Source organism: Apium graveolens, chromosome 6, assembly GCF_009905375.1.
Source record: "Apium graveolens cultivar Ventura chromosome 6, ASM990537v1, whole genome shotgun sequence".
Taxonomy (NCBI): Eukaryota; Viridiplantae; Streptophyta; class Magnoliopsida; order Apiales; family Apiaceae; genus Apium; species Apium graveolens.
In genome coordinates, this window is record NC_133652.1 from 74,438,196 (window position 1) to 74,457,588 (window position 19,393).

Here is a 19,393-nt window from a genome sequence, read left to right on the forward strand (position 1 = left end):
CTTCCTAATTATTTTTATGTTGGTTTATGGATTTATAAGAATCATATGAAATTTCTAAAATCTTTTTCCGGGTAATTAAAGTCTATTTTATAAAAACGGGAACCAGCCGACGTCACCCGTTATTACGTTTTTGGAACCCGAAACTCTTTCGAGAACTCCTTCCTAACCTAATTGTAATATTCCGAGCATATTCCATGTTTCGACTTTTTCGATCCGGCGTACGGTTTGTCCTGCGCGGGTCCGGCGCAACATTTTCGATACAATATTCATTTCGGTAAATCAATAAAACCCGTATTTTCGATAAACGGGAGCTTTTTATTAAACTATCCCAATTATCACTTCGTAATACGTGTAACCAGGCGCTGAGACCAAGACCGCAATACAAATTGTACTGATTTGGATAATTATCCCGAAAACCGATACCGTTTGGATCAGTTTTTACAAATAAACGTACCGTTTTATATCCGGAATGATCCAACGGGATACTATTTTTCCGTAATTATAAATAGCCTTTTACCGTATTTTATTTCGTATCAAAATCATTTGCAGACAGATAATTATATAATTTTCAGAGAAAAGCCCTAATTACATAAACTGTTCTAAGAATCAAACAGCAAAACGAAGGCGTTACTGTTTTAAAGCTTGAGTAACCAAAACGAAGGATTTGAAGTGTTCTATCAGATTCTGAGCTTTGTTTCACTACAGAAATCAAGGTTATTTTTCTAAAAATTTATTTATTTTCGAATTTATTTTATTAAAAATATGAATTTTTGTTCGGATGATTGTTTGTATGATTTGATGATTGCATGTTGTAGAGCTTGTTTTCCTGATGATTTTCATATGTCATACGTCTGATTTGGAGTTCAATAACATGCTCAAAAGTGGGTTTAATTTTCGAATTTTAAAATTAGGGTTTATAACCCGTATGAATGTTCTTAATTGAAATTTGGGGGTTTCTTACTCTGTGATAGATTGATGTTGTGTTATAGTGGGTTGTATTCTCTATGAAATTTGCAATCTAGTCGTATAAGTTTCATGAACCAACGAGGTCTGTAGAGAAGGGAGTTGTGTTTTGAAGTTTTCCGATGTTCGCCGGAAACTGGAAAACTTCACGGCCAAATTCTGGCCAACTCAGGGATTGTTAGGATGAATTGATTGCATGGTTGTGTTCCTGATGTTGTGTAGATGTGATCTGGAGGTGTTGGTGGGGTGAGGACGCTGGAAACGTGTTCTCCGGCGAACACGACTGTTTTCCGGCGAAGGGCTGGAAAATTACAGTTTAGTACCCCAACTTTTGAAAACGATGCAGTTAGGTCCCTGAAGTTTCCAGACTTTGCAAATTTAGGAATCCTGTTTATAAAATGTTTAAAAATCATATTTCCTATTTATTTTTATTATAAAAATTCGTTTTTAATTTCTGAAAATTCTAAAATTTATTATTTTAATTCTGAAAATTATTTTTAATTCACAAATAAATCTAAATTAATTAGTTAATTAATTTCAGTTAATTTATAATTGATTAATTGGTCAATTAATTCGAAAATTAATTGATTAATTGATTTAATTAATTATAAATTGATTTTAATTAATTATTTAATTAGATTTAATTATTTAAAAATGATTTAAAAATTCTGAAAAATAATTTCGAGCTTTAAAATATTATTCTAAATTATTTCCAAGGCTCGATAATTATTCTAAAATTATTTCGGAGCCAGAATGGGCCAACCGAACCCTGTTTATTAACCCGAAATTGATCCAACGACCCGTTTTAATTCCGAAAAATGTTTTAAAAATTATTTTAAATACCAGAAAACCTATTTATGACCCGAGACTTCTTTATAAATAATATATCATTGATTACGTGATTTATTATGTGCTATATGTGACTTTTTAATTGACTATCGGTCTATATATTCGGTGTTTACTTGATTATTGCATAACTTTCAATTCGTTAATCGAATTTGGGTAAAACGAAGGGTAGATAGAAGTATGTGTTGAATAGAATTCCATGAGTAAATTATTGATAGATGCTTATGATATGTGAGCAGAAGAGGCAAGACGTAAGAAAGGGAAACAGATAGTTGAAGAGTAAGACGGTTGTGATTGGAAACGAGTGCAGTGTAGTAAGCTAATATCAGGCAAGTGTTCTGAACTTTCTCGAGATATTGTAGTACTTGATAATCCTATGATATTGCAAGTGCTTTGAAGCACAGAAACCTAAATCCTGATTTCAGTTATTATTCTTGAGCCATGAATCATATTTTTTCTAATCCATTGATTATTGTATACCCAAACAAGAACCATAAATCTACGATACTACTCCACAAATACATACAAACTAAATACCAAACACTGAAATGAAATATTATATACTCAACCCATGGTATCTTATACTTTGAAAGACCAAATCCTTGAAACCTTGAAACGTTGATTCCTTTGTTATCCAATTCTTTCATTACCAGCATCCAAGCTTTTAAATTGCCTTATTGATCCTTACAAGGATTGAAACCCTTTCATTGTTAAACATTTATTGTTGTTAATGATTTCAGTTATTGTTTATTATTGCATATTCTGTCATTATGTTAGAATTGGATTGTTTTTATAAAATTGTGGACCAGATTCATGGTCAGACCATATAATGGTCAAGTTAGGCCAATGTGTGCCTTGGATCCAGTAGTTAGAGCAATGCTGTATGCCTTGCTCGGGGTTAGTGCATGACTGATCAGCAGCCTAACCTTAGTTTTTAAATTAAAAGTATAATATCCAATTCTAAATCATAATCCATTGTTCACTTGATATCATAACCATATTCATCTGATGATCATTATTCTCAGTTTTGTCATTGTGACTTGCTGAGCTAGTTAGCTCATTTGTGCGATGTTGTTTATATTCTTTCCAGTTAAAAAGGAACCAATTGGTAGAGAGGATCCCCAGTCCAGCGCGAGAGCTAGGGGTTCAGGTTGAGAAAGCAGAGCTAGTAGGCTTCTTTTGGAATAATTTAAGTTTGTAAAAGTTTGTAATAATGTTTAATACTCAGTTTGAATTTGAAATAGTTGGGATTTGAACGGTTTGTAATATATTAGTGTGTTTGGCTTGTGTGCATACTTTAACCTGTTGCGGTCCGTGGTGGTTGGTAAGTAGGGTCACTGCATATATTATTATTATCTTTATTATTGTTATAAGCAAGTTATAATTAAGGTGTGTGTGTGGACCCCAAACTTCTGACCCGGGTTTGGAGGGCGCCATATTTATTGCCTGAAAAGTTTTGAAAGTTATCTGGGGATTGGTTTGTCTTTGTTGTTGTTGTGCCAGGTGAACTGTTTGTTGGGCCAAAATTTGGAGAATCTGGGCTATTGCTGGGTCCATGGGTCCTGGGTTCACATTTGGATTTGTATCATCTTGGTTGTTATTGTTGTTGGTTTCTTCATTCTGGGTGCTGGTGCGGGTATTTCTTCTAGGAGGCATTTTTCTGTAAATAATCAAACAACTTATTTAGATTTTAAACCAAATTCTTTGCAGAAAAGAAAAGTTTTGTAAAACAAAAATATCTCCTTTTTGAAAACAGTTATAACTAAGTAAATTGCATGCTTCTTTACAGAATATAAACAGTTATGAAAAACAGGGTACATGGTATCACAGGGGTATAACTGGTGCAATAAATAAGGTAAAGTAAAACAGGTGCAATAAAGTAAATGACAGTAATGGAAAAGAAAAGGTACTGATATATATAGATCAAAAGTTTTGGGTAGTACAAGCGTAAAGACGCTTCGAAAGTAAAAGCAAAAGGGTACAACAACCTACTCACTAGTCAGCATAGCTAGTCTATAAATACAACTCAAAAGCTTACTGATACACACTACACACTACTGTACATCCTATATAACCACAACAACACTGCTCCGCATCTCTATCTCTGGATCTCTGACTCAGCTCCAGGGAAACTATGGTCCTGCCAGCCTCTCAAAGTCCTCCATGACCTCAGTAGCCCAGCCCATCATTGTATCAGGGCCTCTGCCAGGTAGTGTAGCTCCATGTAGCCTAGCCTCAAGAACCCTCCGTGTCACATGAATCTCCTCTCGAAGCTCCCTCACACCACGATCAACATCTGTAGTCCTGATGACATGCTTAACTCTCTGATCTGAGCCAACAAGGAATCACACTCCAATAGAAGAGCCTTATACCAGTAATAAGGAACTGAGGGCAATGTGGACTGAAATAGGGCACTCGTAACTGAATGCCCAGAGGAATCTGAATCAGCTGGTGGGGGTCCTCTGATAGGTGGCCTCATGCCTGGGGGTGGAATAGCCTGCAGTGGTACGGGCTGCAACACAGGTGGAGGTAGAATAGCCAATGCTGGTGGAATAACAGGACGTGGATCTGATGATGGCGCTCCAACTGAAGGCTCTGAGTGATCAGCTAATACGGAAATAAAAGAGTCGGCCATCACTGTTATCTGAGATCATATCACACTATAAGAATCTCGAACCACGACGCGAATTATACTAATACCGGTTATACCGAAGCACTCAACCTCTCGACGTTCTATCTTTCTATTCCTTACTTCTAATCCTAACCCTCTACCCATTCCCGTCAACCTAGGCTTATGTCAGTGACTTATAACTTGTGGCTCTGATACCAAACCTGTGGCGCCCTCCAAACCCGGGTCAGAAGTTTGGGCTCCACGTACACACCTTAATTATAACCTGCTTATAATAATAATAAAGATAATAATAATATGCAGTGACAATACTTACCAACTACCATGGATCGCAACAGGTTAAAGTATGCACACAAGCCAAACACATCTACTTATATTACAAACCGTTCAAATCCCAACCATTCAAACTCAAACTGAGTATTAAACATTATTACAACTTTTACAAACTTAAATTATTCCAAAAGAAGCCTGCTAGCTTAACTCGATCAACCTGAAACCCTAGCTCTCGCGCTGGACTGGGGATCCTCGCTACCAACTTGTTCCTTTTTAACCGAAAAGAATATAAACAACATCGTACAAATGAGCTAACTAGCTCAGCAAGTCACAAAGACAAAACTGAGAATAATGATCATCAGGTAAATATGGTTATGATATCAAGTGAACAATGAATTATGATTTAGAATTGGATATTATACTTTTATTTTAAAAACCAAGGTTAGGCTGCTGATCAGTCACGCACTAACCCCGAGCAAAGCACACAACATTGCTCTAACTACTGGATCCAAGGCACACATTGGCCTAACTTGACCATTATATGGTCTGACCACGAATCTGGTCCACAATTTTATAAAAACAATCCAATTCTAGCATAATAACAGAATAAGCAACAATAAACAATACACAGATTCATTAACAACATTGGATGTTTCATAATGAAATGGTTTCAGAGTTCGTGAGGATCAATATGGCATTTTCAAAGCTTAGCTGTTGGGTAATGAAAGAATTGGATAACAACGGAATCAGTATTTCAAGGTTTCAAGGATTTTACCTTTCAAAGCATATGATACAATGGTTTGAGTGTGTGGGTAATTCGATTCAGTGTTCGGTATTTAGTTTGTATGTATTTGTGAAGTAGTATCGTATACTTGAGGTTTGTCTTTGGGTATACAATAATCAATGGCTTAGAAAGAATAGGCTTTACGGCTCAAGAACAATAATAGAATCAGGGTTTGGATTTCAGTGATTCAAAGCACTTGCAATATCAACAGGACTACCAAGTACTACAATATCTCGAGAAAGTTCAGAACACCTGCCTGGTATTAGCTTACTACAGTGCACTCGCTTCCAATCACAATCGTCTTATTCCTCAACTACATGTTTCCCTTTTCTACGTCTTGCCTCTTCTGCTCACATATCATAAGCATCTATCAATATTCAACTCATATGATTCTATTCAACACATACTTCTATTTACCCGTCGTTTCACCCAAATCCGATTAACGGATTGAAAGTTACGCAATGAACAAGTAAATATCGAATATACAGACCGATAGTCAGCCAACAAGTCACGTATAACACATAATACATCACATAATCAATGATATATAATTTATAAAGAAGTTTCGGGTCATCAATAGGCTTTCCGGTATTTAAAATGATTTTTAAAACATTTTTCAGAATTAAAACGGGTCGCTGGATCAATTTTGAAGTAACGAACAGGGTTCGGTTGGCCAATTCTGGCTTCAAAACAATTTTATAATAATTATCAAGCCTTGGAAATAATTTAGAATAATATTTTAAAGCTCGAAACTATTTTTCAGAATTTTTAAATGACTTTTAAATAATTAAATCTAATTAAATACTTAATTAAAATCAATTAATAATTAATTATATCAATTAATCAATTAATATTCGAATTAATTGACCAATTAATCAATTAAAAATTAACTGAAATTAATTAACTAATTAATTCAGATTTATTTTTGAATTACAAATAATTTTCGGAATTAAAATAATAATTTTTTTTTTTAGAATTTTCAGAAATTAAAACGAACTTTTATAATAATAATAAATAGGAAATATGATTTTTAAGTATTTTTAAAACAGGAATCCAACTTTTGCAAACTCTGGAAAGTTCAGGGACTGAACTTCATCGTTTTCAAAAGTTGGGGTACTAAACTGCAATTTTCCAGACCTTCGTCGGAAAACAGTCGGGTTCGCCGGAGAACTCAACTCCGGCATCCTTGCACCACCACAAACTCCAGATTAAATCTACAATTCACCAGGAATCTAACCATACCATCAAATCAACCTAACAATCCCTAGTTGGCCGGAATTTGGCCAAGAAGTTCGCCAGTTTCCGGCGAGCTCGGCGTAAACTTCAAAACACAACTCCCTTCTCTACAGACCTCGTTGATTCATGAAACTTATACGACATGATTGCAAATTTTACAGAGAACACAACCCACTATACCACAACGTCTATCTATTCCAAAATAAGAAACCTCCAAATTTCAATTAAGAACATTCATACGGGTTATAAACCCTAATTTTAAAATTCGAAAATCAAACTCAATTTTGAACATGTTATTGAACTCCAAATCAGACGTATAATATATCAAATTCATCAGGAAAACAAGCTCTACAACATGCAATCATCAAATCACACAAACAATCATCCGAACAAAAATTCATATTTTTAATAAAATAAATTCGAAAATAAATAAAAATATAGAAAATAAACCTTGATTTCTGCAGTAAGACGAAGCTCAGAATCTGGTAGAACACTTCAAATTCTTCGTTTTGGTTACTCAAGCTTTGAAAACAGAGATCGGTAACGCCTTCGTTTTGCTGTTTGATTCTTAGAACAGTTCATGAAATTAGGGTTTTTCTCTGGAAAATTATATAGTTATCTGTCTGCAAATGATTTTGATACGAAATAAAATACGGTAAAAGGCTATTTATATTTACGGAAAATTAGTATCCCGTTGGATCATTCCGGATTTAAAACGGTACGTTTATTTATAAAAACTGAACCAAACGGTATCGGTTTTCGGGATAATTATCCAAACCAGTACAATTTGTACTGCGGTCTTGGTCTCAACGCCTGGTTACACGTATTATGAGGTGATAAATGGGATAGTTTAATAAAAAGCTCCCGTTTATCGAAAATACGGGTTTTTATTAATTTACCGAAATGAATATTGTGTCGATAATATGGCGCCAGGACCCGCACAGAACAAACCGCATGCCGGATCGAAAAAGTCAAAACATGGAAAATGCTCGGAATATTACAACTAGGTTAGGAAGGAGTTCTCGGAAGAGTTTAGGGTTCCAAAAACGTAACAACGGATGACGTCGGTTGGTTCCCATTTTTATAAAATAGATTTTAAATACCCGGAAAAAGATTTTAGAAATTTCATATGATTCTTATAAATTCATAAATCATCATAAAAATAATTAGGAAGATATGACAATTATCTATATTTTATTTTGGACATATAAAAATTAAAATACTTAATTAATTTTATTTTTGAATATCCAAATACAGATAACACTTAACAATTTAATTCACAGAATAGATACTGAACACGTATAATAATTATTTAATAGCAAAATAATTACACGATATATCTCGGATATTACAATACTGGGATACAAATTCCAAGCATAAACAAAAGTCTTAAGTGCTGGAAAACATATATCTCACTAAAGCAATTAATCATGTTCAAAAAATATTTAGACACATATTTAAGATCTTCTAAAGTAACATGCACAAGTTAAACATCAATCCTAGTTACCAGAAAAATAATCTAGTGAACTAGTTTAACATTATCTAAGTGTGATGCTCTCATGCTTGTGCGAGTGTTAACCATTTAAACACTAAAATCTTGACATGTATTGAATATTGAAAACAAATATTGCAGTGGTTCAAGAAATTGAAACCCGAGATATGTGAGTTGGACCATCTTCAAAGATTGTTGTAAAAGGAAGATATTCATGAGCTTCCTTCTCGTCATCTGATCCATCCCAACTCTTTCCCGTGCACTATAAGTTTTGACTGGCTGCTTCCCTAAGAAAAATATTCGACCTTTGTCTCAACTCTTCAACTGAATCCCTAATCATCCTTGTTTGTCAAGCTTCTTGTTCTGTTGTAGCAAAACCCCTGATAGTTACTTGACACATATTGCTTGTCATACCTGTAGCTATCAAATCTTGTTTATATCTCAATCTCAGTCTTGTAATCACCTCTTGAACTGAATCTGTAAAAGTCTCTGCTTCAGAATAGATAGGATTGATCCTTGGATATAGCTTATGTACTCATTGTGAAGCTGATACGACTAAACTTCCCTGACATGTGAAACACTGCCCTGACATCCAGTCCCTCAAGTACTTCTACCTGAGCTTCCTCTGATTCAACTAGCAGTAACTCTTACATTCTGTCCCGAAGTTCCAACTTTACTGCATGTAACTGAGATGTTTGTATGTCCTCATTATTCTCTCTGACCTCCACAATTCCTGCCTTTCTGATCTATGTGATTTCCGGATATATGTAGCATTGGTACAAACCACTGTGTGACTGTATAATCTGGAATCATTAGAGTTGTCTTAAAATCTTCGAGAAAACATGTACCCGTAGAAATTTCATTTATTTCCCCCATCTGAAAATCCAGTGATATCCTATGGAGTAAGTGTTTGATGAAGTTACACAATTTTCTTCTGTAGGTCTTGAAATCAGTTTCGTCGAAATAAGAAAACCATTATCTTCAATTTCCCTGTTCGGGAATTTTCCGTCTGAATAGCACATTGTCTTCATTTTCTTCGAAAGACTAAAATCAACTTTAAAAGTCCGGAGGAGTCTTGAGTCCACCAATACTTTCAGTACCCTTAAATTTAATATTTAATAGAAATTTAAATTTCCAAAACTTTTAATTTTCTTAGAAAATAAATTAATCAAAAATAAATATTTACGAAAATTTAATTTTCAAGAATTTCGAATTTTCTTAAAAATTAAAATAAAACGTAAATTATTATTTAAGAAAAAATTAAATTTAAGAATTTTAAATTTTCTAAAAAAATAAATAAATCAAAAACTAAAAAATTTTGAGGCTACAGAATAGTTGAAGTGTTAACCGACGACTAGCATTTTTACTTTGCTAACCTGCCACCGCTTTTCCCAAGTTGCGACCTTATTTCCTCCGGTGCAGCACAACCTGCGACTTGTGGATACAACCTTGCCTTTTTCTTTTGTTGAACTATAACCTGCGACGAACAAGTTTCCACGCGTGTGGCTGCACAAACTCAGGGCTGCTGTTTAATTCACTTGCAGGCTAGGGATGATAAATTAATCCGATCCGACATATATCCGATTCGAAATCCGAAGTTTTGAATATACCGAACCCAAAGTTTTGAATTTGGATTTGGATTTCAAATATACCGAAGCGATACCCGATCCGAAGTCCGAAATCCAATCCAATCCAAACCCGAAACCCGATTAAAGCCCAACACATTTATTATAGATTATATATAATATTTTAGATATAATACATATAATTTACATATTTTTCTTGTATTATTTGAGTAATAGTAGATTATAATCAAGATTGGCAACACTTATTTAGTGAATTCTAACTTTTTATTTCAAAATTAGCTTTTATTATGTAAGATGTACTTTAAATATATTTATAAAACAAATTTGTGATGAAATAATCTTGTCTAACTTTGCTAACTCCCCCTTCTCAACTTGAAATTGCATAAGAGAAGAAGTTCGTAAGCAACCTTGCTCGTGCCAGATGCAACAGAGGACTCATCCTTTTTCCTTCTCGCGAACCGCGGGAGCGCCTAGCGTCCACAGGAGCAAAGCTCATTTTCCTTTCAGGTACTAAATATTATGTTATCAACATATCTTAGATATTACTCATCAACCCGTGTAATATAATGTGTTTAACTACTTATTAGTTAATTTATTTTAATTTTATCTATCATATAAATGTGATTAACAGTGTTTGTATGTATAAATAATATTAAATTTGACTACATTATTAGTGATTTTGGATACCCGAAAAAACCCGATCCGATCCGAAACCCGACAGATTTGGATTTGGATAACTCGAAATTATTTGGATTTGGATTTTACAATACCCGATCCGAACCCGACCAGTTGCCATCCAGGCACGTGACAATGCAATCTGTTGCTTCCCCTCCCCCCTTCTTTTTGTTTGAGTTTGTAGCGCTGTATTACAGGATGAGTTTGCCATCTTGTTTTCCTTCCCGTACAATTTAATTTGTCAAGGAAAGAAAGAAATGATAGAAAACTGAACATACTGAACTAAACACAACTTCACAGCAATGACAGCATTTGCCGAGGAAAGAAAGAAAAAAGGCAGCTACTAAACTGGCAGCAAGCAAAATACAACCGAAAAAATAAATTTAATTTATAAAATTTTATTTACTAAAATTTAAATAATAAATTTATTTAACTCAAATTTATAAAATAAATTTATTTAAAATAAATTCATAAAATAAACTTATTCAAGTTTAAATCATAAACTCATTTAAATTAAGTTTATAAAATAAAATTGCTAAATAAAATTTATAAAATAAATTTATGTAAATTTCAGTTAATAAATTAAATTTATTTAACAGAGTCTCTCGTTAATTTCTTGCACACCGAGCTGCACTGGGCTAATGATCCTTATTTGTGTATCAATCAGTCAGCTCTGATACCAATTGTTAGGTCCTGAATTATCGTAGAAGGGGGGATGAATACGATAATCACTAAATTAAAAAATTCTTTTGAATCTTTTTCGGATATAAAATTTAGTGCTTCGTTAGTGGTTTCGTGTTCTTGAGGTGAATAGTGTTTGGAACAATAAAACGAGGAACACAAGATATTCGGGGAAATATATATTCGTATATAAATCGCGAAGGGTGTTGTGGTAAGTGGATTTTATATATACTTGGAACGCTTCATTATAAGCTTAAGTTGGTGTTTTGGACTCAAGTTGTTGGTATTATTGATATATTTTTGTGTTATTGCATTTCATGCATTAGTTAAATGAAGAAAGGAGTTTTTCAAGGAAATATACTGAAAATAGATCAGAATCAGAAGCCTAGGACATTCTCAAGTTGAAGAGAATCTCGTTAGCTTCGCATGGGCAGTTGTATCGCCTAATTCTGATGAGTAGAACTCAAGATACGGCCAAAAGAAGAAATTGCAGAAAAGTCCAGAACTCAGGCGTGGCCGCTCCCAAAACTATCGCGGCCGCCTCGCCTCGCCTTTCTGCCAAAAAAACAGCGCGCCCGCGCTGAATTGAGCGCAGCCGCCCCGCCCTTTTTGCCCCATAATCTTGATTTTAGTAGAATTTGATGATTTTGAGGGTCGAGGTTCACTAGGGGCTTATATATAGTGATAAAAAGACATTTTCAACAACAAGGAGCCAAGAGAGAACAATAAGAAGACCAAGAGAGCACGAGACGGCTACAGAGAAGAAGAATTTTGTTTTCTTTAGTATAGTTGATACTTGGATGCTTGTTTTCAATTTGTCTTTAAACCCTAATACTCTTATATTGTTAATTATCATATTTTCATTGGAACCCATGATGACGATGAGTTCAGTAATGAACTAATCTTTATCATGGAGTTCTAACGGATTTACTTATGGATTTTAATAGTTAATTTATTTCAATATCTTGGTGTGTGGTGATTTATTGATATCCTAGTATTGGTTGTGCTTATTCGTCTTATGTGCGTAGCTAACATATAAGATAGCGTGTTAATCTCTATTGAAGCGACAGTGAATATAAAGGTTTAGAACTTGCCATGCTGCATAGGTTCATGTATCTATTATACATGATTTGTATATTTATATAGCATGATTCGTAGGTAATTTTAACCGTCTTACTTGCCCTATGTAATTACAATAGATAACTTGTTCATTAAACCTTTATGTTGTCAAATTCTATAGACATATAGGGTCTCAACATAATTGGTGTCTATTCAGCTTCTATCTCTTTTGTGGATATCTGGTAGTAGGGTATTCGTACAATGAAAGTTGGCGTTTACTAGTTTCGTGTTATCTGAATTAGTTGTCATCACCATCACATGCTAAGGTTAAGAACAATGACTTTGAATGAAGTATTTAATGAAGTTAGAATCCCATGTTTGTCTCATTTAGTTAATTCAATCACTTTTATTCTTAGTTAATTGCATATTAGTTTAATCTTAGTTATAAACATCTCAAATTGTTATTGTCTTAGCATTGAACGATAACCATACATTGTTGCATAAGTGAATAATCTGAACTTAACCTAAACCAGTCTATGTGGGAACGAATCTGATTTATATCTTATACTACTTGTGAACGTGTATACTTGCGTGTAATTTAACACGTGTTTTCGCCCTAACAAGTTTTTGGCGCCGCTTCCGGGGACTCGGTGTTAATTTTAGTTTATGTGCTTGACGTCAGTGGTCGTTAAAGTTCACTGATTCGGATTCTTTTACTTTCACGGTCTACTTATTTGTGTTTCAGGTACTCATTATAATGGGAGATCCAGCAGCACCAACGAAAGCGTTGATGGATTTTTTCTCAACCCAAGATCAATGACATTCAATCTAGCATTGTCAGGCTAGCAATCACAGCTAATACCTTTGAATCAAGCCTGGCACAATTCAGATGGTACATAATTCAATCCAGTTTGGGGATTCTCCAGCAGAAGATCCTAATACGCATATTAGGGATTTCATCGAGATCCGTGACACCTTCAAGTTCAACAATATTTCTGAAGATGTTGTGAAGCTGAGACTTTTCCCTTTTTCTCTGAGGGATAAAGCTAAGTGCTGGTTAAACTCTCAACCAGCAGGTTCAATCACTACTTGGGAAGATCTTGCTCAAAAGTTTCTCACTAAATTTTTCCCTTTGGCGAAGACAGCTGCAATGAGGAATGCTCTTACTCAATTTGCACAGAAATCGGGAGAATCTCTATGTGAAGCTTGGGAGCACTACAAGGAGATGCTTAGGAAGTGTCCTCATCATGGAATGCCTGATTGGATGACCATCAATTACTTATATAACATTTTGGGAGCACAGTCAAGACCCATACTCGATGCAGCATCAGGTGGAGCATAATGGGAAAAGAGCTATGAGGAAGCTTATGATCTAATTGAACTTATGGCTGCTAATGAATATCAGTATCCAACTCAGAGATTGCCACAGGGCAAGGTAGCAGGAGTTCTTGAAGTGGATACAGCTAGGACTATCACTGCTCAACTAAAGGCGTTGTCTATGAAGATCGATTCTCCGGCTAACTATGGTGTTAATCAGATAACCAATATTTGTGAGCTGTGCGTAGGTTCGCATGCGACGGAGTAATGTGCTATATCTAGTGAATCAACTCAGTTTGTGAGCAACTTTCAGAGATCACAACAACCAGTTCCAGACACTTATCATCCTGACAACTGAAATCATCCTAACTTCAGCTGGAGCAACAATCAGAATGTGATGCAACAACCATTCCAGCAGTTTGGAAATAATCAATTCAATCCTCCTGGTTTTTAGCATCATTTTGCACCAAGAAAACAATTGCAACTTCATTAACAAACTCATGGTGCAGGTCAATCATCGAATGAAAAATCTGAATTGGAGGAGTTGAGGATTATGTGCAAAAACCAGGCTCTTATATGCCAAAGCCAGGCTGTTTCTATCAAGACTTTGGAGAACCAGATAGGGCAAATTGCTAACGCCTTATTGAATCAACTACCAGGAACGCTTTCTAGTGATATAGAAGCCAATCCATGAAAGAGGGAAGTTAATTAACATGTGAATGCCATCACCCTGAGATCCAGAAAGGTTGCAAGCCCCCAAATTCAGCAATACGAAGAGTATGAAAACTCTATCTAGAATGCAGGTGCGTTTGCACCCTTACCAATTCCATAACATGAGATTGTAGCTGAAAAAGTGGTACAAAAGGATGCCGAGGTGGAATCAAGGAAGAGAACTGTGGAACACACTCCTCCTGAGGGTAATACAGGGGAGAAACAGGTCTATCCTCCCCCTCTTTTTCCTAAGAGACTGCAGAAGCAGAAGTTGGATAAGTAATTTACTAAGTTTCTGGAGGTGTTCAAGAAACTTCACATCAACATACCTTTCGCTGAAGCTCTTGAACGGGTTCTTGACTATGTGAAGTTTATGAAAGGTATTCTCTCTCGGAAAGTAAAGCTCGATGACTTAGAGACCGTTGCTCTTACGGAGGAATGTAGTGCAGTTCTGCAACAGAAATTGCCTCCGCAGCTTAAGGATCCTGAAAGCTTCACGATTTTTTGCACTATTAGAAACTTGTATTTTGAAAAATGCTTGTGTGATTTGGGAGCTAGCATCAATCTGATGCCCTTGTCCATCTTCAAGAAGCTTGGTATACCTGATCCAAAACCGACATACATGTCATTGCAACTAGCTGACCGTTCCATCACTTATCCGCGAGGAGTAGTGGAGGATATCTTGGTTAAGGTGGATAAGCTCATCTTCCCAACCGATTTTATCATTCTGGATTTTGAGGAGGATAAGAAGATTCCCATTATCTTGGGAAGACAATTCTTAGCTACAGGTTGAACTATAATCGATGTGCAAAAGGGAAAGCTTACGATAAAGGTTCAAGATCAGAAGGTCACTTTTAATGTGTTCAAGGCAATAAAGTTACCCATGGATAAAGAGCAGTGCTTTGAAGTAGAGTGGGTTGACTCTATCGTGAATTTGGAGCTTGAGCAATTGCCAAAGTCAGATACCTTAGAGAGGGCTTTAATAGGGGAATCAGTTATTGAAGATGAAGAAGGAGTAGAGCAACTGCAGGTTTTGAATGCACCTCTGTGGAAGAGGAAGCTGGATATGCCATTCGATTCTCTTGGGTTAGCAGAGCTGAAAATTTCTTAGGATCGTCTTGAACCGTCTATTAAAGAAGATCCCACACTTTGGCTGAAACCACTGCCAGATGGTCCCTCTCGTGCATCACAGACAATTGATAGGTTTGGTCTTGGTGATGCGCAGTATAGAAGGTTGATTCAGCGTATTGAGGTCATGCATGACATTCACCAAAGTTTTGCTGAAGATTTGACACACGCTCTCGGTACTATATTTCGAGACACCGGTATCGAGGTTGATTGGCCACCTGATCCTCCACCCGAAGAGGGTAATCCTTCCGCTAACTAGGTATGCCTGAAATCCTTATTATTACCTTCAATGATGATATTGAAAATTTTAAGTTTGGGGGTGATAATATAAGGATTAGCTTGCGTGTGTTCATATAGATTCATATAGATTCATGTTGCATAATTAGTATATTTTATTCATATTTTTGCATGATTGTTCATTTAGGTCATATTTGTTTGAATTTTTATTTGTGTTTTTATATGATTTCATGTAGTTGCATTTGCATGTATATAACATGATCCCGTAGGATGAGCTGTCTCTGATTGATAAGTTGATGTTGATTTGAGTGTAGTGATGGCGAATATAGGGATGTTTAATTCTTAATGAATTGATTTGCATGCCCAGGAAAAAAAAATCACAAGTCTTATAGGTTGCTTTTGATCTAGATCATGATCATACTTGTTTATTTGTTGAGATTTAATCACTTGGTTATATTTAGAATTTGTGATATTCCGGTAATGACGTAGAAATACTAAATTTTAATCTGGAGAAAAACTTGGATTTAATTGCTAGTTGTGAATAAGGCTAAACGTCAAATGGCTAGTAGCCGGCTCATATTTTTATAAGTAGTCTATGGTTGAATGAGATGGAGCGAAACACACTCATTCAGAAATCATTGAAAAAAAGAGAAAAAAAGAAAGAAAAGAAAAAAAAGTATGTGTTTATGCATAATTGATCAAGAGTGATCTCTTTACTACTCAAGTTATTAAGTTCTAGGGGACTTTGTGCCTAGTAACCAAAGGCTTTTATAGTCTGGGATCCGCTAACCTAACGCTCGCTACATGGGTATTATTGTATTAGTCTTTTGGGACCTCATTCATTGCATGGTCAAATAAGCATCTTTGATATGTGTTCAATAATAGCATGAATCCTTGTATAAATCTAGTAGGAAGGAGGTGTTATGAGTTATTATGTGTTTAAGGTCTATTCTGTTTATGAACTCATGATTGTTTTGATGATAGATAAGTTATGGTTAATTGATCTAGTATCGAGAGTATATCTGTTAAGCATCCACACACGCACGTTTCTGGTTTGTAAGTTAATCTGTAAGATTTATATGAACTCTGTTAAGAGTCATTGCATTCTCAAAGGCATTATCTTGTTGGTTGGTTATGGTTATTCTGAGGGGATCGATTGTATTATCATTTTAGTTGCATTCACGTGGTTGCATTCATGCATTAGGTTTGTTCTATAGATTTGAGTCAGTTTATGCTTGAGGACAATCATCGATTCAAGTTTGGGGGTATGATAAGTGAATTTTATATCTAATTGGAACGCTTCATTACAAGCTTAAGTTGGTGTTTTGGACTCAAGTTGTTGGTATTTTTGATATATTTTTGTGTTATTGCATTTCAGGCATCAGTTAAATGAAGAAATGAGCTTTTTAAGGAAATATATTGAAAAGAGCTAAGAATTGGAAGCCTAGGCCATTCTTAAGTTGAATAGAATCTTGTTAGCTTCGCGTGGGAAGTTGAATAGCCTAATTCAGAAAAGTCCAGAAGTCAGGCGCGGCCTCCCCCAAAACCAGTGCGACCGCCCCGCCTTTTCTTCCGAAAAAACATCGCACCCGTGCTGATTTGAGCATGGCCGCTCTGCCCTTTTTGCCCCAGAATCCTGATTTTAGTAGAATTTGATAATTTTGAGGGTCCAGGTCCATTAGGGGCTTATATATAGTGATAAAAAGACGTTTTTAACAAGGAGCCAAGGGAGAGCAATAAGAAGACCTAGAGAGCACGAGACGGCTACAGGGAAGAAGACTTTTATTTTCTTTAGTATAGTTGATACTTGGATGCTTGTTTTCAATTTGTCTTTAAACCCCAATACTCTTATATTGTTTATTATCATTTTTTCATTGGAACCCATGATGACGATGACTTCGGTTATGAACTAATCGTTGTCATGGGGTTCTAACGGATTTACTTATGAATTTCAATACCTAATTTGTTTCAATATCTTGGTGTATGGTGATTGATTGATATCCTAGTATTGGTTGTGCTTATTCGTCTTATGTGCATAGCTAACATATAAGATAGCGTGTTAATCTCTATTGAAGCGACAATGAATATAGAGGTTTAGAACTTGCCATGCTAGCATAGGTTCATGTATCTATTATGCATGTTTCGTGTATTTATTATGCATGATTCGTAGGTAATTTTAACCCTCTTACTTGCCCTATATAATCACGATAGATAACTTATTCATTAAACCTTTATGTTATTAAATTCTATAGACATATAGGGTCTCAATATAATGGGTGTCTATTTAGCTTCTATCTCTTTTGTGGATGTCTGGTAGTAAAGTATTCGTACAACGAAAGTTGGCGTTTACTAGTTTCGTGTTATCTGATTAGTTGTCATCACCATCACATGCTAAGGTTAAGAACAATGACTTTGAATGAAATATTTAATGAAGTTAGAATCCCATGTTTGTCTCATATAGTTAATTCAATCACTTTTATTCTTGGTTAATTGCATGTTAGTTTAATCTTAGTTATAAACATCTCAACTTGTTATTGTCTTAGCATTGAATGATAACCATACATTGTTGTATAAGTGCATAATCTGAACTTAATCTAAACCAGTCTCTATGGGAACGAATCTGATTTATATCTTATACTACTTGCGAACATGTATACTTGCATGTAATTTAGGGCGTGTTTTCGCCCTAACATGTTGCTACACTCCAGTAAATAAATTGACCGGCTACAATCTAAAATAAAAAAGTCCCTAGCTACTACAAAGATCAACAAATTAAATCCTATACAATGTTCTTTTGTTTGTCTAAGGATTTAATTTCTGAGTAACGATTATAATTCCCCTATGAATATACAATAGTTAAATCGAGCATTATAACGTTACTTCGGTGAGCAGAATAACGGATATAGATCTGAATATGTATGTCCTCTGTTTTTCTTTGCGTCTATTTTCACCAACTCTTTTGGGAGAGAAGATGAACAGAATAATCTTGATTACTCAATACTTCTGCTGCTGAGTGTAGACTTATATCAATTAAAAATGTGTGGCTGAAATTGAACCACACAAATTAATTGATTGTATCAATAAAAGATGTGGCTGAGGAGTAAGTGGCGATCGATATATTCTTTTGTAAACTGTGACTAGCAATTTGTAAATCAACAAAAATGGCAACCTGCGACCATGTAACTCAACCTGCGACCAAGTTGTTTTGGTTTTTTTATTTTATCAACTGGCGACTAAGGAAGCCAACCTGTGACTTACATTTCTTTTGTTCACAAACATTTACATGTACATGTTCTATTCCTTTGGTTTCCTTTTTATTTAATGTTTTCTTTTTTTCTTTTTCTTGTTTTTCCTTTTTTTCCTTTTTTTCCTTTTGTTTTCTTTTTCTGTTTTCTGTTTTCTTTTTCCTTTCTCTTTCCTTTTCTTTTTCTTTTCTTTTCTTTTTATTTTTCTTTTAATTAAGTTTTAATTGTAACTAAATTAATTTATAAAATAAACTTAAATATCATTTATATAAATAAACTAATTTAGATTTATAAAACAAACTTATTTAAAGTTTATAAAATAAATTATTAAGTTTATTAAATAAATTATATTAAAGTCCATTAAATAAATTTATTTAATTTAACAATTAAACTTTGAACTAGGCGAATCCCTCTAGCTGTTTAGTTGTACCCTACGTACCTCTTCTCGTACTTTAACAGATAAACGTATAATCCAAGTACATTCCTCAACTTAACAATTCTTCTAAAAATAATACCCAGATTCCTTTCACG

The 19,393-nt window shown here is 34.8% G+C and overlaps 1 non-coding gene across 1 annotated transcript; it reads right to left on the bottom strand.

Annotated features, from left to right (window-relative positions):
• Nucleotides 1-13,371: 13,371 nt before the first annotated feature.
• On the bottom strand, nucleotides 13,372-13,478 carry LOC141669132 (small nucleolar RNA R71). The gene has a single exon (XR_012553424.1). It is a non-coding gene; the product is annotated as a small nucleolar RNA R71 (small nucleolar RNA).
• Between the last annotated feature and the right edge of the window lie 5,915 nt (nucleotides 13,479-19,393).